Source organism: Myotis yumanensis, unplaced genomic scaffold (genome assembly GCF_028538775.1).
Source record: "Myotis yumanensis isolate MYYU_CA2020_CCGP unplaced genomic scaffold, mMyoYum1.0.hap1 SCAF_6, whole genome shotgun sequence".
Classification (NCBI taxonomy): domain Eukaryota; kingdom Metazoa; phylum Chordata; class Mammalia; order Chiroptera; family Vespertilionidae; genus Myotis; species Myotis yumanensis.
In genome coordinates, this window is record NW_027223757.1 from 61,714,052 (window position 1) to 61,741,435 (window position 27,384).

The 27,384-nt window shown below is 40.2% G+C and overlaps 1 protein-coding gene across 2 annotated transcripts in view; it reads left to right on the forward strand.

The window, feature by feature from the left end:
* Nucleotides 1-18,643: 18,643 nt before the first annotated feature.
* Nucleotides 18,644-27,384, forward strand: part of FILIP1 (filamin A interacting protein 1) — a 174,350-nt gene continuing 165,609 nt past the window's right edge. The window contains exon 1 of one of the 2 annotated variants that reach the window (XM_070418220.1): nt 18,644-18,992. The gene's annotated coding sequence lies outside the window, so the exon portion shown is untranslated. The remainder of the gene's footprint in view (nt 18,993-27,384) is intronic. The other variant, XM_070418221.1, reaches the window with a different exon arrangement.

The following is a 27,384-nucleotide window of genomic DNA, read 5'->3' on the forward strand; positions in this document are numbered from 1 at the left end:
GAAAGTCACCACAGGGAATTCCACAATTCTATACATAATAACTTCAGAAAAAGAATTTTAGAAAGTGTCTGAAAGTCCACAGTATGCTTATATATTACATGAGAGATTCTGTTCTCAGAGTTATAAAAACGAGTATATAATCTCTAACTAAATTTTAAGAAAGTACTGCTTTTCTTGAATCTAAGCAACCCAGACAGTGAGGATCTTCAAAGATGCTGAGGCCAGGGGCCAAGGCCTCTGTTGCCTGTTCCCAGGGTCAGGTCTCAATACGTTTTTAAGCAGGGATGGGGTAAGAGGTCTTCAGCCATTCAACCACCATACACTATGTGGTCCATATGTGACCCATAGTAAGGCTCTCCATTTGCTATTGTTTGATGCTCCTTTGGAGTTGGAGAAGGAAGAGGAGGGTGGAGTGCGGCAGTGGTAGGGGATGTTGCCTTGAGCAAGCACGTCAAACTCAAAGGCTAACCCAGGCCAAATAAACCAGGTTTAAGTTTATGTGGGCCGCAAAACACACACACACACATGTTCAATTTTCGTGGAAACGTAGGTTTATTTCGATAGAGACATTCTGAATACAAAGGGCTGAAATAAATGAGTAATTGTTAACATAAAATAATAGAACATTTTAATAAAACTTAATATTTTGTCTTGAACATTAACTTACCAGACACTGAATAACTGCACAAATTAATAAGCATAACGCAAATAAACTTATTTTTCTTGTTCTCTGAAAGCGAAATATTTCCTGTTGCGCTCACCAAACAAGTCAGTCCAAGACTAATGACGTGGCAATCGGCTGCTAAAATATTCGCTGCTAGTATTAGTGGAGAGATGGTGCGCCTGCGCGTAAGGCACGTAAGGGAAATGAATGCAACACGACTATAGTAAGCAGTCATTAGTGAACGCTGTAGTTTGCCATTAATAATTATGTATAATAGTATATTATAAAAATTAAGTTAAGAAATTTTTATTAAAACGTTTCTTACATACCGTTATATTGGCTGGGCTGCAAAAATATTCATGTGGGCCACATGCAGCCCCCGGGCCTCGAGTTTGACATGCTTGCCTTAGAGGCACCATGGGAAAAAGCAGGTTCTTGACAGGTGGCCTTTGGGTGGGGCTATTGGAAGCTCCAGAGAGGAGGGAAAGAAGGGTGGGAATTAGCACTTGCTAGAGGGAACATCTTTGACTTTTTAAAATCAAGCATGAGAAGCAGGGGACTGCTGGAGGGGGCTTCTAAAGTCATAAGTCGGTTCCTGTACACATGGGCCGGAGAGAGACTCCCTACTGCCATTCTAATGGTAGCAGGCCCTTTCCCCCAGCATCAGCAGCCTGCACATAGTGACAGCTTAAAATAATTTATAGTCAATTGATTGATAAAACTCTGATTTTAAGCCCCATGATTTAGGGGAATTTATGCATGATATATGAAAGTGTGGGATTTCTGAATTTTGTATAAAACTTGAGGATCTCATATATATATTCAATCGTCTATACACCTTTTTCAGTTTTGTTAATACTCCCCGGAGGATATTTTTTCCCCATTGATTATTAGAGAGTGGAAGGGAGAAGAGGGGAGAGAGTAAGAGAGAAACATCAATTCAAGAGAGACACATCGATTGGTTGTCTCCCACCCCCACCAGACCAGGGATTGAATGTGCAACTCACATACACGTCCTTGACCAGGATTTGAATCCAAGTCCCTTAGGTCCAAGGGCCAAGGCTCTACCACTGAGCCACACTGGCCAGGGCAATCACCTATACCCTTTCTTTCCTTATAATCATGAATATTTGAGAACTGGCTAATCTCCACGTTATGTATGCAGTATTATTTGTCTAATATTCATTTATCTGCATCTCTTATTTACCCAGACTCCACCAAAATTTCTCTTCCTCATAAGCTGTTACATCAGAGAAGAAGAATATTTATGATTCTTTGTCCTAATCCTATTTGTGTTGTTTTAGTTGTAATTGTGTGTACCTAATTATATATCTATCACATCAATGACATGAAATATCTTGGAAGGAGGGAAAAACATAACTTTAAGAAAAAATATATTTTTTTATTGATTTCAGAGAGGAAAGGAGAGGGAGATAGAAACAATAGTGATGAGAGAGAACTATCAATCAGCTGACTCCCACGTGCCCCCCATTGGAAATTGAGCCCCAAACCCAGGCATATGCTCTGACTGGGCATCAAACCAGCAAAGCGTTGGTGCATGGGTCGATGCTCAACCACTGGGCAACACCAGCCAGGCAAAACATAACTTTTTATTCCTAAAAACAAGCTTTGCTCTCTGTTGCTATTCAATGAGTATATATTGATACTATTATGATTTATAAAGCAGACTGTCTCCTCCTTCATTTGGCTTCTTAAGGCCCTTTCATTCATATGAAGTATCTAAAGGTATTTTACATAATTACCTAGATTTCCATACAGTTTTCTTTTGGTAAGTCTCATCCAATCTGTATGTGCAATATGGAGCTGCAATTCTGGAAATATCCAGGTATGCAACACAAATTCCTAAGAAGTTACCTTGGAAATCCAGGGATTAAGGGTTTGGAGGGAGTAGCTTGAGTTGATGAGTTCATAGAAAGGTATATAGAAACTCTTCTAAACTTGTTGAACTCAACCTTCTCTTCTTTCTAAATAATTTATTGGGGGTGTAGGATTCCCTTTTCCCCAAGTGAGATACTGCTTCACATTCTTTGCTACTATTTGAAGCCCAGTTGTTCTCTAATAGTTCATTCTTAACATTTCAGAGGAGTTTCAGATATTTTCCTTAGGTTTGTTAATCATAAAGGCATCATGAAACTTTTCCAGACAAACTCCATCTGGCTTCTTCTTGTTTGATCCTTCCATAACCCTGATTACTCAGCATTTGTGTACTTTTCTGCTTGTGTTTGTAAACTTGCACATTGGGGGAGAGAACTTTTTAAAGTTAGGGTTATCCAAAGTCAACTAAAGTAATAGTATACTTAAGATGCGATTATTGCCACTGCCGGGCACCAAACAAGATAAGTTGAATAATGAACCCATTAGAATGCCCCTGTGAAATATCACAGGCTTTGGGGACCTCTCACTAGTCCCTGCTCAATATTGGAAAATCATTTAATGCCACTCTAAAACATTATGACTTGCAATTTAGGTTTGAGATACTTAATTGAGTACCCAAAGTCCTAAGTGGAAACCTGATACATAATACTTCTGGGTCTTTCAAAGAGAAAAAACCACAGAACTGTAGAATATTCATAACAGGATCTGAGATCTAACATCAGCTCAACCTTAATCTCTGACAATCTAATGATTCTGACAGAATCTCTCTCTATATAAAAGGCTAATATGCAAAGTGTCCCCTCGGGAGTTCAACCAGGAGTCTGATCGCTTGCTATGATGTGCGCTGACTACGAGGGGGCAGTGCGGAATGAAGGAAGGCCCCAGCCAGCAGCTGGAAGGCCCCAATTGGCCCTGATCGATGGCCAGGCCTAGGGACCCTACCCGTGCATGAATTTTGTGCACCGGGCCTCTAGTCTCTTATAAAGGGCATCTGTTTATTGGCTTTTAATAATTTTTTTAAAATATATTTTTTTTATTGATTTTTTACAGAGAGAAAGGGAGAGAGATAGAGAGTCAGAAACATTGATGAGAGAGAAACATCAACCAGCTGCCTCCTGCACACCTCCCACTGGGGATGTGCCCGCAACCAAGGTACATGCCCTTGACCGGAATCGAACCTGGGACCTTTCAGTCCACAGGCTGACGCTCTCTCCACTGAGCTGTTTATTGGCTTTTAAAGTCTGTGTTAGGAATCTTAATTTTGAATGACATCAAATACTTCTCTTACTATAGGCAGAACATGACTGAGAATGAACAGCCTTCTATATGTTAGTTATTTTATTTTGCAAGTACTAAACCCAGGCATTTTATTTCTACCTTCTTACTTAAATCTTTTTTTCATTCATAGTCTTCTACTTCTAAAGTTGAATCTTGAGGATAAGATGCCCAGGATAAGAGGGCAGGCACTAGACTCTTTTAACAAGATAATAGGATTGAAAGCAAGGCTGGGTGAAGTTAAAAGTCCCTTCCCACCCCACCCCCATGTTTTTTAGCTTTGATTTAACTTAACAAAGGGAAAGTCTAGAAAACTTGGGTCACAGTTTTCTCACAGTGAAGAGAAGATACTTCTTCCCCTATGGCATCTGAACCATTTCCTTCTCTGAGCTTTCCTGGAAGAGGAGGAGGTGTGTTAAATAGTTGTGTGGGAGGCTATTTCCATTTAAGATCTGAAAGAGATTGCCTTTTGGGCTAACCTAGACTACATGGGACTCAATCCCAAAAGATTGAATTTGGCAGTTCAATGTGGCTAGGGGGGAACCCTCAAAGTTTAGCTTCCTTGGATCTCTCCCCCATCCCATGTAGAATCCAGGGGTTCTTGAAGCTTCCAAAGAGAAACTTGCAAAGCAGCTAAGCTTAGAGCCAGTGGGCCTGCCCTATGTCCCAGTTTGAAACTGTCCTAGTTTATTCCAGTTGTTCCAGTGTAATTATAACATACCTTCCTATCACTCTAGTCTCAATTTGGAGGATAAATTTTATTGTCAACCTAGCCATGGAGCTTCCTGAGATGGAAGTGGTTCTGAAGCAGAGGCAGGAGGTGGACTGTTGGGCCAGACGGGTGGATGATGGAAATGTCACAGATGTGAGGAGCTCTGCAGCACAGCCAAGAACTGGGGTGGGGCTCCCTTAAAAAGAGAATGTTTAGTGAGTTTAGAGACCAGATCAGGGATGATTCCAAGAAAGGCATTTATTTGTGAATGCCAGCAGGGGAAGCAGCAACCAGGTGGGCCTGGATGTCAAGCCTAAGACTGGAAAACTTCAATGGTTCTCTGTCTACACATAAACCACAACATTCCAGACACCATCCAGACACTACTATGGAGATCGGAGGTGTGTATGCACGTGCACTGGTACACATGAACGTGGTGGGAGGCTGAGGCATCTGCACTTCTTTTCTAGACAGGTCAGAACGTTACCTAAAGGGACCATTTCAATGACTGAACAGAGCTAAGTCTTAAACAACCTTGAGGGAAGTTTAATTTCCTCCTGTAACCAGCTGTTAGAGACTTGTAAGGAAGCTCAGAGCAGTTTCAGTCAAATTAAAGAGTTACAATTTTCTTTGCATGTCTAAGTTGCTGTATGAGGTATTGGTGACCCTATTAAATATATATAAAAGCAGTGTAGTATACTGACTAAACAAATGGCCAAAGGAGCCAGTCAGTTTGGGCCCAAATCCCAGTTCTGATAATTACAAATTATATGAATTTCTACTAGTTACCTAACTTCCCTAAGATTGTATTTTTCCATGTTTCAAACAGAGATGATAATAATGCCTAACTCTGAGTGGTATTGAAAGAAGTCAATGAGATATATGTACTGGGCACATGATAAACCCTCAATGAACATTAGTGACTATCATTCTGATAGTTATAGTTCTCTATCTTAAAAGTTGTATAACTTATAAGTACATACATTTACATCAGTCCTACCTCTACCAATAGGATTCAGGCTCCTTAATGGCATTAGAGTTTCTTTCATTTGCACAGCACATGTTAACTTTTTCATGTGCTAAAGATTATCAATAAACTAGAGGCCTGGTGCACGAATTCATGCATGGGTAAGATCTCTTGGCCTTGTCAGCAATCAGGGCCAATTGGGGCCACGAGAGGTTGGTTGGCAGAAGGCGGGACCATGGGGGTTGGCCAGCAGCCCTGATAGGGGCCATGGAGCCGGCCAGGGGGTGGGACCATGGGAGGTTTGGCCAGCCTTGGGGAAGGACTGTGGGAGGTTGGCCAGCCAGTCCTATTGGGGCCGATTGGGGCTGGCCGGCCTTGGGAGGTTGGCTGTGGGAAGACACTGACCACCAGGGGGCAGCTCCTGCACTGAGTGTCTTCCCCCTAGTGCACATCATAGCAACCAGTCGTTTGGTCATTCAGTCGTTTGGTCATTTGGTTGCTTAGACTTTTATATATATATAGACTAGTGGCCCGGTGCATGAAATTTGTGCATGGGGGAGGGGTCCCTAAGCCTGGCCTGCACCCTCTCCAATCTGGGACCCCTTGGCGGATGTCTGACAGCCGGTTTAAGCCCGATACTGCAGGACTGGGTCTAAACTGGCAGCTGGACATCCCTCTAGCAATCTGGGACTGCTTGGCTCCTAACCACTCACCTGCCTGCCTGCATGATCACCCCTAACTGCCCTCCCCTGCTGGCCTGGTTGCCCCTAACTGCCCTCCCCTGCTGGCCTGATCCCCCCTAACTCCTCTCCCCTGCTAGCCTGATCGCCCCTAAATGCTCTCCCCTACTGGCCTGATTGCCCCTAACTGCCTCTGCCTCTGCCTCTGCCCCGCCACCATGGCTTTGTCCAGAAGGATGTCCGGAAGGTGTCCGGTCTAACTAGCATATTACCCTTTTATTAGTATAGATGTCCCTTCAGCTGTTGACTATAGAAGGCTCAAGTTCTTCATAATATAGTACAAGTCATTTTTATTTTCTCTTTCATCTCCAATATACAATACATCAGTAAATATGGCATTTTCTGCTTCCAGAACACACTTTACTTCCATTTACTTCTTTCTTTTACCATTCCTACTGCTCTATTTCAAACCACCATAATCTTTCACCCAGATTCTATGCAATAGTCTCCTCATTTGTACCCTCTTTTTCATTCTTGGTCCTCTCCAATCTTTTTTTTTTCTTTTCTTTTTTTTTTATAGCAAACGTAATATATATATAAAGACCACATCACTCCCTTGCTTAAAATACTGTAAGGGCTACCCTTGTCTTAGAATAAAACCCAACTTTTTTTTAAAGTGCAACCTATAAAGTTCTAAATTAGGAGCTATAAATTCAAACTCCCATAGATAGAGGCCAAATTGGCAACATGAATAAATGAAAAAAGCTGGTTTGGGGCAGTGGTGAACGTGAGGTCATAGGCCCGCCTGTCTTAAAGGTGTGGACCCATATGGGCCTTTTTATATCAACATCTTGGATTGGGGGGGTCTCAGACAATGGAAGTGGTGTAGATTTGGTTATCAAACTTACTGAAAACCCGGTTGTAGTAATAAATATTTAGTAAAGGTGTAGCTACCATGTAAGAATGCAGGTCCACTGCTGACAGATTGTTTGAATTTTTTAAAAATCCATAAGTTATTATGTGCTATTACCTTATTTTCAATGTTTGGTAACTAATTAAAATACCCCCTCTTCCTCCTACCTCCCCGCTCCCCCCCTCCGCGTGTCTCCCCCTCCGCCACATACACACACAGAGACATAACTGGGTCACAAGAGACATAACTGTATGGGTAAACATTTGCTTCTGTTAGGTATTGAATGGGTATTACCCATATGGGCCTTTTTATATCAACATCTTGGATTGGGGGTTCTCAGACAATGAAAGTGGTATAGAGTTGGTCATCAAGCCTACTGAAAACTGGGTTGTAGTAATGAATTTTTAGTATAGGCTATTTCCCCCCTCATCCAGAGCCAGGCCAGGATGGATAAGTTTTCTCATTTTCCTATGACTAATTTTTTTTTTAAGTCCAGAGGTTCTAGCTTTATTCAAGGGTCTCATTTCCACATCCTAATCTCTGGGAATTTAGGCGTCACATCTGTTCCATTCCTACCTGGCCCTTAAAAATCTAGGTTCCTGAAACTACTACACACACACACACACACACACACACAGACACACCAACCCTAGGGGCCTCATTGTGAGTTTACACTCACCCCTCTTGATTTCAGTTCCCCCTTTGTTTTTGGCCCTTAGCAGTTTCACATAGTTTCTTAATTCAGCTAGGCTTCCAAAAGAATATTTGCAATATTTTAGCCAGCATTTTTTTGTATTTTGTTGTGAGGAGATTTTCAGGAATTTTGGACTGTAGTCCAATATTTTTGGAAACAGAAATCACATTAAAATCACACATTTATTGGCTTGATTTTTGTCTCTCTCCCCCAAGAGACAGTGTTTTCCACAAGGGCAGGAACCTTGCCCGTTTGAGTCCTGTGCTGCACAGTGTTTGGTCCATAATTGGCACTCGTGACACAATTGAAAGAATGAGTCTTGATAATGTTAATGTGGAACTGGAGTTGTAATTCTGCTCTGAGTTCCAGAGAATACCGACCCTGTTTCACTCAACTTTGTCTCCCCAAGGAATTTCCTACAGCTTCAGGAATAGAGCAGATAAAAAAAACACACCCATATTTGGTGGTTAATTTATCTTTATTTATGTAAAAATTATAAAAATAAGTAGGGCCTTTAAATTTAGTTATTTTAAGAGGGATATCTATAGTATTATTTTTCCAAGATTTCCCTGATCCCTCAAACGAAAAGTAATTTTTCCTCCATATATTTCTTAGAACTCTTCTTGCTTTGCCCATTCTGTTGTGTACCTGCCTCATCTTCATTGCCAGACTCTAAGCTCTTGAGGATGGTTCTTGTCTGTATTACGGAGTTTTAATCCTCTAGAGCAGCGGTTCTCAACCTGTGGGTCACGACCCCTGAAAATACATCTTGCATATCAGATATTTACATTACGATTCATAACAGCAGCAACATTACAGTTATGAAGTAGCAACAAAAATAATTTTATGGTTGGGGGTCACCACACCATGAGGAACTGTATTAAAGGGTCGCAGCATTAGGAAGGTTGAGAACCACTGCGAATCTAGTGCGTGCAGGGTTTTCAATGTCAGCACTGTTGCCATTTTGGCTGGATAATTCTTTGTTTGGGGCAGCTGTTCTGTGCACTGTAGGATATTTAACAGCATCCCTGACCTCTACCCACTGGATGCAGTTGTGAAAATAAAAATTTCTCTAGATAGTGTCAAATGTCCCCTGGGGGACAAAAAACGTTCTCCCTTGAGAACCATCACCATAGAGTGCTACACAGAGTGAGCGCTTCCCATTTGTTCATTAAATAAAATCTATAGCAAATGTTGATTGAATCCCACAAAGATACACATGAAATTTACGTTTTCTTGGGGAAACTGGTCTGCTGTTGCACCATCCTCTTGTTTGCAGATCTGAACCCGCACCCGGGTGAGATCCACTCCTGTCACTGCTCATTGTTAACTCCCTCCTCAAAGCCTGTTCTCTCATTCTCAGCTACTTACTTATAACCTGAAAACATCTGGAGGTTTATAGTTTTGTTGTGTAGCTTAAGCCCACTGCTTTCATAATTCACGCATTCATTTTCTGACAAATACTGCCGGTCTAGTTTACATTCTAATGCGTTTGTTTTACAGATGACAGAATTTCTGAGCACATATAGACACAGAAGATTAGAATATTATTTGTTGAAATAAATGAGGAAATTTGGCGCTGGAACTGTAATATTCCATTAGCAAGGACACACCTAATTTAATCAATTTTGAAAGGAAACATTGCTGCTTTCCCTTTTCCCCATATTTTACAGTTTTTAATAGTTTAGAAATATGTATAAAAGTATAAACAATGAATTATGTTTTATAAAAAAAGATGTGTATGTTAGAAACAAAGCTTAGAGAGAGTAACACATTTTAGGTAACAAAAGTAATTTTAGGCAATGCCAATTATTTTAAATAATGAAAATTGATGTGGAGAGCTCTGACAGTGCTATTGCCTTCTCCTCTCTTTCTCTCTCCCTTCTCACTCGCAGGGCGCTGGCTCCCCATCACCCTATGTACTGTGGCTGGCAACGGTGGTGGTGGTGGTGATGGTGGTGGTGGAGGAAGGTACAGAGTCTTGGTAGGGTGTGTAGATTAAATTCCATTATCTCCACTTGACAATTGAGGACATAGGCTCAGAGGGATTAAATCATTTTTAAAAATGGTTTCACTAGCTGAGGTCAGAGCAAAGTCTCCTTTTTCCCAGAGCTCCTTCTACCATAAGACATATTCAACTAGTGATGTCATATTCCAGAAATAGCTGGGGAAGTGCAAAAAGTGTTTCTCTGTCCCTATCGCTTATAGTCAACAGCAGCACAATGGCTGGAACTTTTCCTCAGGTGAGCCCTAAAGGTGAAATTGTTTTCTCCTGGGACCTCGCAGAATCCCCAGGTGGAATCCAAATACAGGCTATGGCTCATAAGGAAATGTCTCAGGAGAAGCCAATGCAATGAGATAATGTGAAGAATTCTGACAGTTATGAAAATTTAAGGATAAAGGAGTAGAAAAAGCATGGAAAGCAAAGCCACTATGGTTCATTTGGAAGAATCATGCAAAGATGACCTTTGTGTTTTTCCTGGGAGCAGATATTAAGAGGAATTCAATTAATGAAGCTGACTGCCAGACCCACACCAGACGAAATTCAGCTGTGTTTGTTAAATTTTTACATTATCCTGAAGCAAATTCATTCCTGAATAGTAACAAGAAAGGCAAGTCATATGAAGCACAGGTCTTCACGTCCCATTTCAGCAAAATATTGGAAAACCATCCAAGTGAAATATGATTTTAAATAACCTTATTTTTTATACTAGGAAATAAATACATCAATTAAAAAATTTGGAAACCATGGGGAAAGATAATCATTGTAATTATTATGCATGTTTTTATGTATTTCTGAGGCAATACATACGCATGGCGTGGGAGGGGACATCTATATCTGTATCATATCTATTTAACTATATATCTATTACTCAGTGAGATAAGGGAATAATTCATTAATAATATTTTATTACCTGCTGTTTTCACTTAACTTTCAGTGAATTTCTTATCAATTCCTTAAATAATTTAATATTCTTTAGAAATATTTCTTTATTGATATCAGAGAGGAAGGGAAAGGGAGAGATAGAAACATCAATGAGAGAGAGTCATTGATTAGCTGCCTCCTGCATGCCCCCTACTGGGGATTGAGCCTGCAAGCCAGGCATGTGCCCTTGACTGAAATCGAACCCAGGACCCTTCAGTCTGCAGGCCAATGCTCTATCCACTGACCCAAACCGGCTAGGGCTTAATATTCTTTTTTTAAAAAAAAATATTTTATTGATTTTTTACAGAGAGGAAGGGAGAGGCATAGAGAGTTAGAAACATTGATGAGAGAGAAACATTGATCAGTTGCCTCCTACACACCTCCTCCTGTGGATGTGCCTGCAACCAAGGTACATGCCCTTGACCGGAATCGAACCTGGGACCCTTCAGTCCGCAGGCCGACGCTCTATCCACTGAGCCAAACCAGTTAGGGCTAATATTCTTCTGTAATGTTATTTTTAGTAGTTGGAGAGTTAACAAGAAACTTGCAACTATGAGGTCAATTTGAAAAAAATTTACTGCTTTGTAATTTTCATTTACTTTTTTATTTTGTCACTCTACCCAAGGATTCCAATTTCCTCATTTATGCTTATATTATATTTATTTAACACGAGGCTAAGAAATTTCTTCATATCTTAGGGTTGACTTACCTCACAGTCCTCAAGTTAAGTGGCTGAAAGGAAAGATTCAAGGTACAAAATTTTTAGATATTTCATTCATTTCAAGATACTTTCCTGTCCTTGATTATTTGTTCCGGTTACCCCAGGAGGTAAATTATTACCCTGTTTTCAGATGAAAGAAGTAAAGAATGCAAATATTAAGCATATGAGGATTGTTCGGCTGTAAAATGGATACGAAATTCAATTATTTCTGAATATTTCTCACCGTGAATTTTTTACCCTCAGTGTTTAAACCTTGTGATGACACTTCTGTTACTAACCACCTCTGTTGTCTGAAGCTTTTGCTTTCTTGATATTTTTTAGACATCTCACTTTTTCCCCCTTTCTTTATCAGATTGGCAGAACAATATGTTGATAACTTTTATTGATTAAAGCAAGAATAAACCCCTTTTCCCTAATATTTTAAGGTCTATTTGCTGCAGGCAGGCCTTTCTAACTCACTTTTTTTCTTGTTCAACTTTTGACCTCCATTGCTATTAGTGTGTTTTAATATTATAAATCTAATTTTCTTATTAATTATCTCATGACATTAATGAAATTCCATGTGACTTCCATGTAAAGACTCAGTTGGATCCAAAAAGTTTAGTTTTTAAAGATATTTTAAGATGACAGTCATATTAATTGCGATTTTGGACATGCCGTCTAATGAGGAACCACACCAAGTCCAAAAATAAAACAAAGGAGAGGACTACTCTTTTATGGGAGCTGCTGCTATAAATGAAGAGTCCATTGGAGGGAACTGAAAGTTCAAAGTATAGTGACTTTTCATTGGCTATGACTATGATACTATAAAAATTTCTAGGATTAGGTTCTATTAACCCACTCTCAAGCACATAAACAGGTAAGTGGAAATTTTAAGGTCTAATATAGGCATGTAAGTGCTTATTTTACTCAAGTAAATGAAAAAATAGTATTATCTTATAACTTTTTAAAAACATAATCCTGGCTTTCATTTTTTTGAAGCTTTTGGGAAAATAAATAATTTAATTGAAGCTTTTATTAATAAATGTAGGTGTAACACAGCATTTATTTTATTTATAAACAGGACAAAATAGCAATTTTATTATGAACATTTATAGATATTAAATAAGTATTAGCTCCATTTCTTTTAAAAGTTTATAAAATCTAAATAGATGTATAGCTAGATTAATAGAAAATGCAAGTATATTCACATTGTAAAGCCTGACTATAGCAGGAGTAACAAAATATCATTTTGATACCAAAAAACTAGCTAATGTAGAATAATTGATCCCCCCATCCCAAATTTTTTTTTCCTTCTTGCTTTTGGTTACATCTTTGAGAAGTTTTGGTTGTGAATGCATTACCCCTTAAACATTTTTAGATTTCTTATCAAATCACAGACCAAAATTATATTTTTAGAATGCAATTTTAGAATCTCATTAAGCAGTGAACTCATTCATCATAAAACATCATGCATTGTTTGTTTTAGAGAGAATACTGAACAGCTCATATCCTTTGCTTAAAAATAGACCATTTTTTTCTCAAAGCAATTATCATCTCTTTGGTCCAATTTTCTCTTCTCTGGTATTCAACAAGACCAGTTCCAATGAGCTTTTATTTTACTATCCTGGCCATGAAATTATGCCACTTTTTTTCCCTGTTACCTCAAAGCTGTGGAATTTAAATTTTTTTTTTTGTCATAAGCATATATATTCAGGCATAGCAAATCTCTATGTAATGACTCTCAGTGATTCCTAAGAATGGGCTAATGTGACTATTAAATGTAAGCGGTAGTTAAGTGGTTCAGAACACAAATTTTGGGAACCAGACTTCCTAGTTCAAATTCTGGTTCTGCTATAGCATGTGATCTCGGTCAAGTTACTTAATAACTCTGTGCCTCAGTTTTTGGGGCTTTTTTTGCCTGTAAAATGGGAGATGTTAATAATAACTACCTTATTGGATTATTGTGAAAATTAAGTGGGTTACTATATGTCAAGCCCTTAGAACTCTGCTGGGCATATAGTTAGTCTTGCACAGTTACTTTTTTTATTATTATCCTGAAATATATTACTTTCCTTGGAAATTTTACCAAAATTAAAAATAATTAACTTACAATCTAAGAATTTCTTTCTACAACTTGTAATATGCAGCCAGTAGTAACCCAATTCTGTCCTGGGCGCCTAGAAGCATTTTCCATAAGCTTACAAAGTTTTCTTCATCTTAAAAAAATTTTTTTTATTGGTTTCAGAAAGGAAGGAAGGGAGAGAAAGAGATATAGAAACATCAATGATGAGAGAGAATCATTGACTGGCTGCCTCCTGTACCTCCTGGGTTGTGGGCATGTGCCCTGACTGGGAATCAAACCTGTGACCTCCTGGTGAATAGGTTAACACTCAACTACTGAGCCACACTGTCTGGGAAATTTTAAAAAAATCTTATATATGTTCATTTGCACAATCATTCCCATTTGTTGCACAATTACTGTGGTGCTTGAGCACTCAGTAAAGAGCAAATGGGAAACACTCCCTGCTACATGGGAGCTTATATTTAAATCTTAAAGCCAGACAATAAACAATAACAGGGCATGTTTGTTTGGAAACTCCTCTCTATCCCCTCCTCCTTGAACATCATTTTGAAGCCAATGTCTATCTTTCTCTTCACCGGTGTATTCAATAATCTATTAATTTTTCACTTAAAAAATCACTATGCCTCTTTAAATGAACAGTGTGGTAAAATTTGGTTTTAGAAATGAATGTAGAGATAATATGCCAACTCTCTTATTTAATTCACTTGATTTTTTTCTCACTGATAATGATAACATTAATCTATCTTCTTATGAAAAAGCATCATCATGATGAAAGGGCGAGGGCTATGCCCTCCATCTTGCCTGTATCCTCCATGTTGGGGCCACGTGCGGCCTTCCCGGAAGCCCAGGCCTCTGCTGGCCACGCCCGGGATTTTAAACTAATCAATGACAATCAAGGGAAGTGCGCGCCATAGATATGACCACATCCTGTGTAACAGGACCCGGCTTGCACCTGGCCAATCGGCAGAGCACAGTCCTTTCTCCTCCCCTTACTCCGACCCCCCCCTATATAACCGGTCTCTGGGTGGGGTTGGCTCTCTTGGCCACTTGGCTAGCCGATGTGTCGGTGAGTCTGGTGGATGGAGAGCTCAAGCTAGCTTGAAATACAGATTCTTATGCTTTTGCATCGGATTGGATGGCTCCCTGATGTGGTTTCTTGGGAATCTTGAAATCTGGGCATAACAATGACCCATCCTTGAAATTGGGGAATTCGGCTTTAGTTGAAAGTTTATCAGACGTTTGCATAATGTTCACCCTTAAGACTGTGGGAAAAGGAATGCAGCTGAACAGTAAATACAGTAACAACATGTGCTGAAAAATCAGTTCCTTGTTGACTGTATACAAAACACAAATTTCTAAAAGTTCTTAATGGCACTACTTCCTCTGTGGATTATGTAGGAAATGCTTTTGTCTGAATAATCATTCCTGAAAGGAAAGCCTTCAAAATAGATTCACTTTATATATAGAGAGAATGTGTGTGTAGAGAGGGGAGGGAGGATGAGGGGAGAGACTGAGAGGAGTCAGATTATTGTGAAATAGAGTCAGAGAAATGCATATGCCTAGTATAATTAAAGAACATAATCTGAAGGTAGCAATAGTATCTAATTATACAAAGTACTTTGTAAGCTGCTGCCACTACATTATTTAAAACAAACTAATATCAACAATGAACAGAAAATCTAAGGGTTAAAGAGAACAATGATCAGGGACTAGGTTTTTATTAGAGAGAGAATTAAAAAAACCACACTGGAAAGTCTAATTGTCTGGATAGTCAGGAAAGAAATAACTATTACCCTCTTGATGAAGTTATTCAGGCCCATAGAGGCAAAAGTGGGTTACTTCCCCTCATTTATCTTGACTTCGGCTACAAATAACTCTGCTTCATTTTGGATGGGAGACCTGTAAAGTGAACTCGGAGTTGAGGTGAAATGATACATTCCTGGAGTCCTTTTCAGTGAAGTGGATTTCAGCCTGGGGCTGTTGCATATGGGATGTGCCTGTGGGGTGTGAGCACTTTTCAAACAATAATCTCCCCAGACATTACCCCTTTGTAATTTAAAAAAGTTTCTCCTGGTGATTCTGAACTATCTCTCAGCCCAGTCACACTTCCACTTCCTGTCAGAACCCACTTTTGAGGAACTGGGAACAGATTGTTTCTAAAAGATCCATTAGCGTTCTAGAAGAGCCAGTTAATTTCACATAAGAACGCTTTCATCTTAATAGAAGTCTTTTTTTTTTTTTAAATGAAGGTTGGCCCAGACCCAGAAAGACGAAGAATCTGAACAAATGCAATTTTATATGTGAATAGTAGTAAATAAATTAAGAGGAAAAAATGAATGCTGTTAGTGTGGTGGCTGGGATGGGAAGAACTGGATTGAGCTGTTGGGGGTCAGCTATCCTCGAAGGTGAGGGTCATTTCTTTAAAAAGGACACACACACATACTCCTTGTGAAAAGTGGTAGCCTTCCCAGAGAGACATCAGGGTTATCTTGCACATATGCCATTTATTGCAAGTATGCAACAGTTAAGATATTATTATTATTATTAAAAATATTTTTATTGATTTTAGAGAGGAAGGGAGAGGGACATTAAGATAGAAACATCAATGATGAGAGAGAATCATCAATTAGCTGCCCCACTGGGGATCAAGCCCACACCCTGGGCATGTGCCCTGCCTAGGAATCAAACTATGACCTCCTGAGCCACATTGGCTGGGCAAGATATTATTAAATTCATGCCTTGAAATGTCTCCTTGATCCAACTTCAGTTTGCATCTTGAAAAAGGATGTTATCTTTAAACTGATAAATTGATCTCAGGAAGCGGGGGGGGGGGGGGGGGGTCACCTTTATAATGGTGTTGGTGAGATTTTTGTAGGGCAATAATCTAGTGTGTTTACCAATGTTGGTGTTTGTGTGTGTGTTTGTGTGTGTCTCACTTCCTACTTTATCTGTGGCTAAAAGGTTCTCTCTCAGTTCCTCATACTGTGAATTTCATATAAGTAACTAGAGGTCCAGTGCACGAATTTGTGCTCTTTGAAAGGAACTGTGGGCTGTGAGGCTTCGGTAGACACAGGGGTGGGTCTCAGCCCATCCTCCGCGTCCCTGCCCAGCCCCTCCCGCCGAGGTCCCCAGTCTCCAGTCTGCCGGCAGCCCTGATCTTGCCACTGCCACTCCCATGTGCTGATAGCGCTGGCCCTGCTCACACCCGCTGATGGCGTGGAGTGATTGGGGCCAGCGCCAGCAGCGGGTGCGAGTGGCGGCTGCTGCCCTGATCACCTCTCAGGAGCAGGGGAAGGTGGAGAAGCCCTCAGGGGTGATCAGGGCTGGCAGCTGCCGCTCGCACCCGCTGATGGTACTGAGTGATCAGGACTGGCGCTGGGCACCAGCAGCGGGTGCAAGCAGCAGCTCCGGCACTGGCTGAGGGTGCAAGCGGGGATGGTGTTGGCAGCAGGTGAGAGCGCTGGGCGGGACCATGGCACTTGGGAGCAAAGTATTTTCAGTAACCACTAGAGGCTTGCCCCAATGACAGCAACCAGTGCCCCACCTTGGTCTGGTGCCTCTGCTTACTTGCTCCACCATCCCATTGTGGCCAATGCCCACCATGTTGCACACACGCCCCCTGGTGGTCAGCGCACGTCATAGCGACTGGTTGTTTGGTTGTTCAGTTTTTCCAGTTGTTCTACTGTTTGGTCTATTTGCATATTAGCCTTTATTATTATATAGGACTAGAGGCCTGGTGCACGAATTCATGCCCGGGTGGGGTCCCTCAGGGTGCCTGTGGAGATTGGGCCCCAGCTCGTGCCCCCAGCCTCACAGACCTGCAGCCTCGCCTGGCACCCCGCGTTGGCCTGGGCCACCCCCTCACCTGCTCCACCATCCCGCCTGTTGGGTGATTGGTTAGGGCTAGGCCCCGGGCTTGGCTCCCTCAGCACCTGGGAGATGGGCAGCAGCCCCACCCCCTGACGCCGCTGCTGGTCACTGTCTGCGGGGCAATCAGCGGGGCGATCAGGACCCCACTCGCACCCTCCTTGGCCTGGCACTGCCCGCTCACCTGCTCCACCATCCCGCCGTGGTCCCGCTCTCATCGGGGCCCATTGGGGCCGGCAGTGCCTCCACTGCTGCCCGCTGCCAGTGCCGCGTCGCCCCCTGGTGGTCAGCACACATCATAGTGAGCAGTCGAACTCCCAGCTGAACGACTGCCCGAGGGGACAATATTAGGCTTTAATTATATAGGATTAGTAAGACAGTTCCAAGAACTAGTTAAGACACATTTTCCCCCTGTGTCTTAATCTTGGCAGATTCACACTATTTTATTATATAGCATAAAGCAAATACAATATCTTGAGACATTCTCCATGTTGTTCAGGGTTGCAGCGACCCTTCCCTGGTTTTGGAGGCTGGAGGGTTAATAAGGAGGCAAAGCTGTCAAGCCCCGTTTTCCGTTTTCCGGGGGTGTTCTCCAGGTCTTACTTTGAATGAATGACCTGAGTGAGCGTCCTTCACTACACTTTATGCCTTTCCAGAAACAATGTTACAGGCATTCCTTTATGGTAACTGGCTTTCATAACATTCAGGCATATAAGCCGGTCAAGTCTGATATGCCTGGGTAAGTCAGTCACCTCGCTATGAATATAACACATCAATATAAACAACGGCCTGGAAATAATCTCTTACTGTGAATGTTTCCAACAGTTGTGATACACGTTTACATAAGAGCTTCTTTTAAAAAAAAAAAAAATGTAGGAACAAATATCTCAGAAAGCCTAATGGAGAGGACTATGGTATTGGTAAAATGCTCTGCTTAAGACAACTGTGGCTGTTTGATCCTTTTCCGCTTGGAAAACCTAAGTCCCGACTCCCAGTCTGTCTTTAAGAGCTTCCACTAGGAATTCCCTCTGGGTAAGGAGCAGCAGCCCTTAAAAGGGACGGCCGGTTTCCCGCAATCTTTCACGGGGCGAGCAGAGCTATATCCACTGATAACCCAGCTGCCGAGGAACCGAGCAGAGCCGGCTCCAAACTTCTCAGCTGTTGACAGGCTTGACTTGCTGAGAACACTGGTTAAATATAGCACGCGCAAGCCAGCGCCTCAACAAAGTCCCTGCCCTGCCGGTGCTGTGCAGGGAGCAGGAGACGAGAAACCTAATCTCGGAACCCAACAACACCTAGCAACAGTTGAAAAAACTTTTAAACAAAAGTCTGGGTGGGAGATCTACAACAGCCTCCAGTGTCTGCGGACCGGGGATTTCAGGGCGCAGAAGCTGCTCTCCCCTTCTCTCCACTCAGTTTCCTGCATGACTTCAGCTATTGGCTAGTCCCGGGAGAGCAAGTGGGAAAAGCTTTTCCCTCTGTATTCTTTTGGGCTGGATAGTTTTCCAGGACTCCAGTCTCTCTCTTGGGCTGTGGGACAAGCCACTGGGTTCTTCAAAGGATAAGCTACCTCTCTAAAGGACATCCCCTTGGCTAAGCGAGCTGCTATCAGGTAAGAGCAAAATAAATAGTGACTTTTCATTCTTGAAAGAAATTTCTGCTCCAAGAGGAAGAGAGTTCTCCGTGATTCTGTGTTGCCTGTTTTCTTTGATTCTTACTGTTCCACGATGTGATAGCACATTTGGGCATTATGATAATCACTGGGAATTATTTTTAAAGAACTAGAAACACCGTGTCTTTCTCAGAATTGTACCGATTCCTTTTTTAAACACGAAGATTATGATGTTTTAATGGCCATCAAAATGTTTCTGCCAAGTTATCATTCTTTGGCAGGTAACAGAAATAAGACAAGGGACGATTTCACAGCTCCTTTCACCGTTAGGATGGCTAACCAACGGAAGGGGTATTTTCCCTAGGAGCAAAGTAACTAGCTTCATTTATTGAAACGAACCGAACAGCTTGTGTGGTAAATGGGAGGGAAGACCTACAGGGTGTTTGTCTGGCTGTACTTTTGACTTGCTGCTATCTGCTTTTCCCTTCGCCTGATTCTCTGATTACACCGGTACACCTTGTGCTGGCTCTGACCTCGTTACATTACAGCCACCCCAAGTGCTTCTGACTAGGCACAAAACATGCTTGGATATTAAATCACTGCTTTTGCAGTTACAGAATACAAACTATTCAGGAGAATATTATTTGCGTGTTTTTTTTTTAAAGAAAAAACAAATTGAGGAATTGCTTGTACATAGATAAAACAGATTTTGATTTTTAAAACTGAAGTTGAATCTATTAGAAAAAATAAAAAATCCTTTCTTGAGTTGTACGAGTGTGTGTGTAGTGTATTTATCAAACAGTGAAGGAAGTCCTTCTTTCATCTGCTAGTATATTCTCTCCCCTTCCATGAATTGCCATGCATTTTTCTCAGAGTTGATTAGAGTTGTCAATTTCATATTGAATCTAACAAAAATTATGTCTGTACATTGGTGATGTGGTTACAGTTGACACCTGTTATCTGTCATCGGTTGGATTTGTATAATAAGTTTGTTCCTTTAAAGGAACATAATTTGAATGAATATTCTAACCTAAGGATAATATCAAAGAAGATGCAGATGAATATTTTACAAGGAATTATTTGAGTCTATTTTGTCAATTTAAAGAAAGAATTTACCCAGGATCAGTTTTGAACACATTGTTGACAAATAAGAAGGTATCAAACTTTTCAGTAGTGGTTCCTATTTTAAGAAAAACTAATTAAAGCTTACATATTGTATGTTCAGGAAAATGAAATAGTACATACATTTAGTACATGGTATGTATTATGTTTCATAATTCCGATTCAATGACTACTTTAAAAAGTGAATAAGCTAAATATTAGTAATAGTGTACAATGCCCTCGGTACCTTGGGTATCAGAGAATGAAACTCCTGGTGCCTCAGTGGAGATGAAGTATCTTCTTGAGTTTTGAAAAGTCAGAACGAAATGCTCTACATTTTTCTTGTTTTTATCTTAGGAAGGGTCACATTGTTGGCTTACAAATCTACATCTAAGGCCAAAATCCATTTCTTAAAAATATTATCTGAGGCAACGCAGTTTAAGATTTCGGAAGTTGCAAGTCAGTCCCTACGATGTCATTTTATTTTATTAAAAAATGTATTGACTTCTTGGGGTGGCATTGGCCAATAAAATTATATATGTTTCAGGTGCATGTTTCTATAATACATCCTCTGTATATTGTGTTGTGTGTTCACCATCCCAAGTCAAGTCTCCTTCCATCACCATGTATTCCTCCTATACCCTCTCCTTGCACCCCCGACCCCCTTTTCCCTCTGGTAATCACCATACTGTTGTTTGTGTCTATGAGATTTTTTTTTCTTAATCCCTTCACCTTTTTCACCTAGCCCTGTAACCCCTCTCCCCTCTGACAGCTGTCAGTCTGTTCTCTACTTATGAGTCTGTTTCTGTTTTGTTTGTTTATTTTGTTCATTTGATTCCACATGTGAGTGAAATCATATGGTGTTTCTCTTTCTCTGACGGGCTTATTTTACTTAGCATAATATTCTCCAGGTCCATCCATGCTGTGGAGAAGAGTAAGATTTCCTTCTTTTCTATGGCTAAGTAATATTCCATTGTGTAAATGTATCATAGCTTTTTTATCCTCTCCTCTACAGATGGATGCTTGGTCTGCTTCCAAATCTTGGCTATTGTAAATAATGTTGCAATGAACATAGGGATGCATATGTTTGAATTAGTGTTTTGGGTTTCTTCAGATATATTTCCAGAAGTGGAATCACTGGATCATAAGGCAGTTCAATTTTTAATTTTTTGAGGTAACTCCATTTTGCTTTCCACAGTGGCTGCACCAATCTGCATTCCCACCTTCAGTGCAGGAGGATTCTCTTTTCTCCACAACACTTGTTGTTTGTTGATTTATTGACATAGCCATTCTGAGAGGTGTGAGGTGCTCTCATCGTGGTTTTAATTTGAATCTCTCTGATGATTAGTGACGCTGAGTATTCTTTCCATATGTCTATTGCCCTTCTGTATGTCCTCTTTGGAGAAGTGACTATTTAGGTCCTTTGCCAATTTTTCAATTGGATTGGTTTTTTGGGGGGGGGTGTTGAGTTTTATGAGGTATGTATAAATTTTGGATAGTAACCCCTTATCAGATGTATCAACTAATCTACCATTAGTTCTAGGCATGTAATTTCTTGTGGAGTCAGTAGAACAGAGTGTAGGTAACTGAGTGCAGCATTTGGCCCTGAGTGAAAGCCATGTTTCCTGATGAATTGACATGTGAGTATCATTTTTATGGCTGTAAGTTTGCCCTTGAGACTTAAAAGCAGCTCATATTTGCCCATGTACTTTCTTCTAGTATGTGAACAATCAGACGCCACAAACCATTCAGATTCAGTTCTCCTGTTCATTCAAGTTCACATTTCTGTGTTATTTTGGAATCCTCCTATCCCTTTCACCATAAGAGTTGTTAGATCCCATTATCATGTCTCCCACCACACTAAGGCCTACTCCCTTCACCCTCAGTCTGGATTGTAACACTGGTGTTCCCTTCCCATCCCTCATCCAAACCATCTTGCCCATGACCATGGGGTTAATTTTCCCAGAGCGTTGCTATGCTTGTCTCCTTACTCTCCTGTTATCTTCTGGGACTCATTGTTGCTGTCAAACACCTAGGCTGGGTATTTTGAAAACCTTCTATCATCTGGCACGTACTTAACTTTTCTAGTCTCAGCTTCCACTACTCAACAAGTGTTTGTCTCTTTGCTTCAAATATTTCAGATTTGGGGCCATTCTCCAAACACACACACAGTGCACATTTCAGTGTTCTACCTCTGCCCATTTCATCCCCACATCTGGACACCTTTCACCACCTTTCCCGCAGAGGTCTTGTTTACTTTTAAAACCCAGATCAGTGTCTTCCACGTTCACAACCATTTCCAGGCTCATGCCTTTTAGAAGCGATGCCGTCTTAGTTTAGACAGTTTGGTGAGCTGCTAGAATTAGGGTACTTGGGAGCAGGGTTTGCCTTATTAAAGTCTGAACAGTTTTGTGAAGATGATTAGGTATGAAGCATTGTCCTAAGCATCACTTGGCTTTGAAGCCCCATATACATTGTAGCTGTTTTATTGACTTTTTGGCTCTAGATTCATGGTGACGAATATGTAAGAAAGTATAGATAAGTGTAAAATCAAGAAAAGGAACTGTAATAATAGTTAAAAACTTTTTACCTCAGAAATTTCCTAGGAAAGTCTTCATAGTTTTCTCATGCTCAGAAAAGTTACAAGTAATTGTAATTGGGCTCATGGACCTGGTTGTGGAGATGATATATCTCTTGAGAATGAAATAGAAAGGGGGATATATAAAGACAGTATACATTCATGCCTGTCCTGTGTATGCACCTAGACTTTAAAAACTGTAATGCATATTCTTTATTTTTATCATCTTTTGGTACCAGATCCCATTAATTTATTTTATTTTTAAATATATATTTTTATTGATTTCAGAGAGGAAGGGAAAGGGAGAGAGAGATAGAAATATCAATGATGAGAGAGAATCATTGATTGGCTGCCTCCTGCATGCCTCCTACTGGGGATCAAGCCCACAACCCAGGCATATGCCCCTGACTGGAATCGAACCCGGGACCCTTCAGTCAGCAGGCTGATGCTTTATTCACTGAGCCAAATTGGCTAGGGCACCAGATCCCATTTATAGTTACCTTTGGGACTATTTAAATTATGGCCCCTTCTATTTGATGGTCTTGATGAACTAGAATGGCCTTGAGCATTAAAATACTTAAATATCTTTTCTATTTTCCCTAGATATTTAAAAAAACACATTTTTGAGTTTTATTTTATTGTTATTATTTTTTAAAAATATGTTTTTATTGATTTCAGAGAGAGGAAGGGAGAGGAAGAGAGAGATAGGAATATCAAGGATGAGAGAGAATTATTGATTGGCTGCCTCCTACATGCCCTCCTCCCCCCGCCCACATAGGTATTGAACCCACAACCCAGGCATGTGCCCTAATGGAGAATTTAACCGTAACCTCCCTGGTTCATGGGTTGATGCTCAACCACTGAGCCACACCAGCCAGGCCTGAGGTTTATTTTTAATCAATCATGAAACCTATAGCCTTATTATGTGAGATAAAGCAAGAATCATGACTTTGAAGCAATTTTTTTGTGTCCATCAAAAGAAAAGCATTATCTTTATATTTTAAGATGGCCAAGGAGGTTAAAATTATTCTAAATGGGTATTCAGCAAGAATCACTATGGGGTTTTTCTAATGAAATTTGTGAAATATTGAATATATTCATTTAGCAGTGGTTTTCCTGTGGTTATAATTTTTACTTATTCCTTGAAACTTTGTGGTAAAATACACATTCTAAACTAATGCTAATTGTCTTTTTTTTTTTAAGATTAGTATTTCTTCATAAAACATGTGCCCTAAGCAATAGGATTTTATAGAGTTTGTTTAATCCACATTTTCACTAATGTGTCTCATTTTATTTTTTTTTAAACACCTGGGTTTTAGAAAAGTAGTGTCATGGGAAGTGAGTGGGTAAACTTCAACTGAGATCTATTTCAGCAGAAAGGTTTAAGAGAAAAAAAAATGCTAGCAGCTTGTTAGAAAAGTGACATTAAAAGCCTGCAGTGTAAGTTTGTTTATGTATTAATTACTTTTAATATATATATATATGTATATATATCAACAGAATACATCTTGTTTCCCCAAATCTGACTTGATGATATAGCAACAAGGACATGTTCATTGGTGTGGAGGAGGAGGTAGGAAGGCTAGTCTCATAGGCCTGGACTCAGATTTCAGCTCACTTGTAACCCTGGGCAAAAATTACTCTGTGTGCCTCACCTTCCTCATCTATAAAACAAGTATAATAACACTATCTTCCTCATAGAGTTGTTTTGAAGGTTACATGAGTTAATAAAACTTAAAGTTGCCTGGTAGACTTTCAATAAATTTGAGCCATTATGATTTTATTACCACACCATAAAAGTTGTTATCTGTTTATTTTAGTCTTTGTTGCACACAAAATTCTTGGATACAGATAATCTGTGAACTCAAGTTCATAGATCATAGAAAACAGAAGAATGTACTGTTTAAATTTGGAATCCTGTTTGGGACAGACTTCGCTCCTGGGTACTCTAAGCAGACATAGTTTGAATGCCAGCCAATAATTTAGTATGGGATTTATATTTCAAACCCTCCCTTATCACTCAGCAGTCTGCTGTCTCACAGAATCATTGTTAAAAAGGTTAAGAAATCACCAACAGCAAAAACTATACTATGGTTTCTATATTTGTTCTTGGAAATAAAGTGTGCCTATACATGGTGCTTGGGTGTCTCCTTTATAGCTGACTACACTGGGTGATGTATGGCAATAGAGACTTCTTCCTCTATGGAGGAATACATTATTACATTTATCTCTCTTTATTTCTTCCCTTCGATGTTTTGTTTGTTTTACTAACCTAGTAACAGATAAAAATAAAAAGACCAAAAAAGGTCATCTCATGCTAGCTTCAACCTTACCAAAAGGAAATGAATTCTTGCTATTCATTGCCCTTAATCCTATTCATTCTTCTTAAACATGACAAGAAAGTATAATCGAAGATGAACAAAAAAGTGTTATATCATAAATATGTGTGTATATATTATAGGGTGATGACTGTTCTGTATGTTTAATTTAACAAATGTATAGGAAGCATTCTTATAAGCGTGGAAGTGTCTTAGTAGCGTTAGTGCCAACAAATCTTACGCAGGGTAGTTACAGTTTAGACCTGTCTGTTCTGCTTTATTTTTCTCACTTGAAAGAATGAGTTTCTAAAAGATAAGGCAGACTGGGTTTTATAACTGTCATTCTCGAATGAAACCCCTGTTGTAGAAAGAAAGAAGGAGGGAAGGAAGGCGGGAGAGGGGAAAGGAAGGAAGGAAAAGAAAGAAATGAAGGAAACAGTTTTATTCCTGGCTTAACTAAATATATTTTAAAGGCTCTAGGCAGGCAAAAATATAGGAAGCATAAGAAAATGTATTGCATGATGTTCTTTCTCCTTAAATGGTCAGGCCTACTCTGCACTCTCAGAGAAGGGAAAAGGTTGCAGGCGGAATCCACTTTCCCTGTGCCAGTTTGATTTCAAAGGCCTGCAGTGAGTTGTGGAAGAACTTAGAGAAAGGAAAGCAAAGCATGAGTTGAGCAGCTATAGTTGGCTGTAGCCAGCTGATTGCAGAACTTGAGAAAGTCCCAGCAGAGAGATGAAGAAACACGACATTAACCAGCACCCCCGTCCCTGAGAGCTTTGTGTAAGCCACAGCAGCACTGATAAGTCAAAAGAAGGTTGGTGTTGCTTTTCCTTTTTGGGAAATAGTGTCCATGTTCATAATATGGGGTGATTTATGTGTTTCTGAGGTCTGTGAAAGGCAGACTAAAAAAATTTTTTAAAGTTAACACAGAGTTTATCTCAAGTGATCTGACTTTGAGTAGTTAAGGTTCAGGGATTTTCTGTTTCTTTCTTGTTTAAATGCTGCCAACCTACTACCTTTACCAAAACATAGATGCAAATGATTATTGTTGCTTCATGAGCCAAAGACCTTATATGTCCACACTTGAAAACAGTCTCTTTTTTTTTTAGTCTTGCAATCTCCCCAAGTTAATACGTTACCTGCTGCTTATCTTTGTAAGGAAAAGGTGTAAGAAAGCCACGAAATGGACATATTAGAGTTGACCAAATGCATTCTTTAAAAAATGATTTGCTAAAGATTTAAAGCCAAAAGACAATCTGATTGAAAACAGTAGGCTGCTGACATCACCAAGATAATCCGGTTATTGCCAACTTGCTTTGTTTATTTAAGACAGCTTTGCAAAAATAAGGTTTTCACACATACCTACCCACCACACACACTCTCACACCCACACCCACACCCACACACACTCTCTTTTTCTCTCTCACCCCCGATACAGTAATCGAGATCAATGACTTTGTTTATTCTGGTATCTCTTTAATATACTTACGTCCTAAGTAACTCATTTGAGGGCCTGCTTCTTTGACTGAGGCACCACAGCATAACAGGAAAGGAAGAGGCATTGCTGAGTTCATAATGCTATTTCAGTGTGGCAGCCTAAGTGCATGAGGAAATGACACCATGGGCCTGTCTTTGGAGCCTTGCAGTTACTGTGACGACAACACACACTAATGGAAAACAAAGATGGTCTGCTTGCCAGGAGAGCCAGGAAGAGTTTTGCCAGCTCAGATTTTTCCTCGTTATTCTGTAAGTCTTGAAATGTGACCCTGGAGGTATTCAAGGCTCTTTGTGTTCGTTAACCGTTTAGTAAGTGACACATGCTTGAGGAGCAGCCTGGTATTTGGATGAGGGAGGGGCCTTCCACACGACTATAATTTTCACATGCTGTCTTGATAGGTGTCATCTTCTGGTTTGGACACCACCAAACCAACTGCTTTGGTCACAGCCTGTTGTTTCTCTGGTCCGTAAGGAAGCCAGCTGCCTTGGTAGGGGCCCCTCCACTCTCAGTAACATATCTTCACCTTCTATATCCTGTTTATTCCACAACTCATTGCCCAGTACACCAAATGTTCCTACTAATGACTGGGACTTCTGGAGCCCAATTATTATATAATAATATAATAGACAATATAATGGCAATAATAGTTACATATAATATATACTATTTACATAATACATATATTACAGAGTTATATAAAATTATTTAGTATGTATAAGCGATAATAATAGCTAGCATATGCTGGAGATTATACTGTACCAGGCACTGTGCCAAGCACTTTACATGGATGATTTTATTTACTTTGCATAACAGCCCTATGAGGCACTATTTTTATCTCTGTTTCATGGATTAGAAAAACGAGTCTTATAGATGGTTACTGCCCAGTGGTAGATG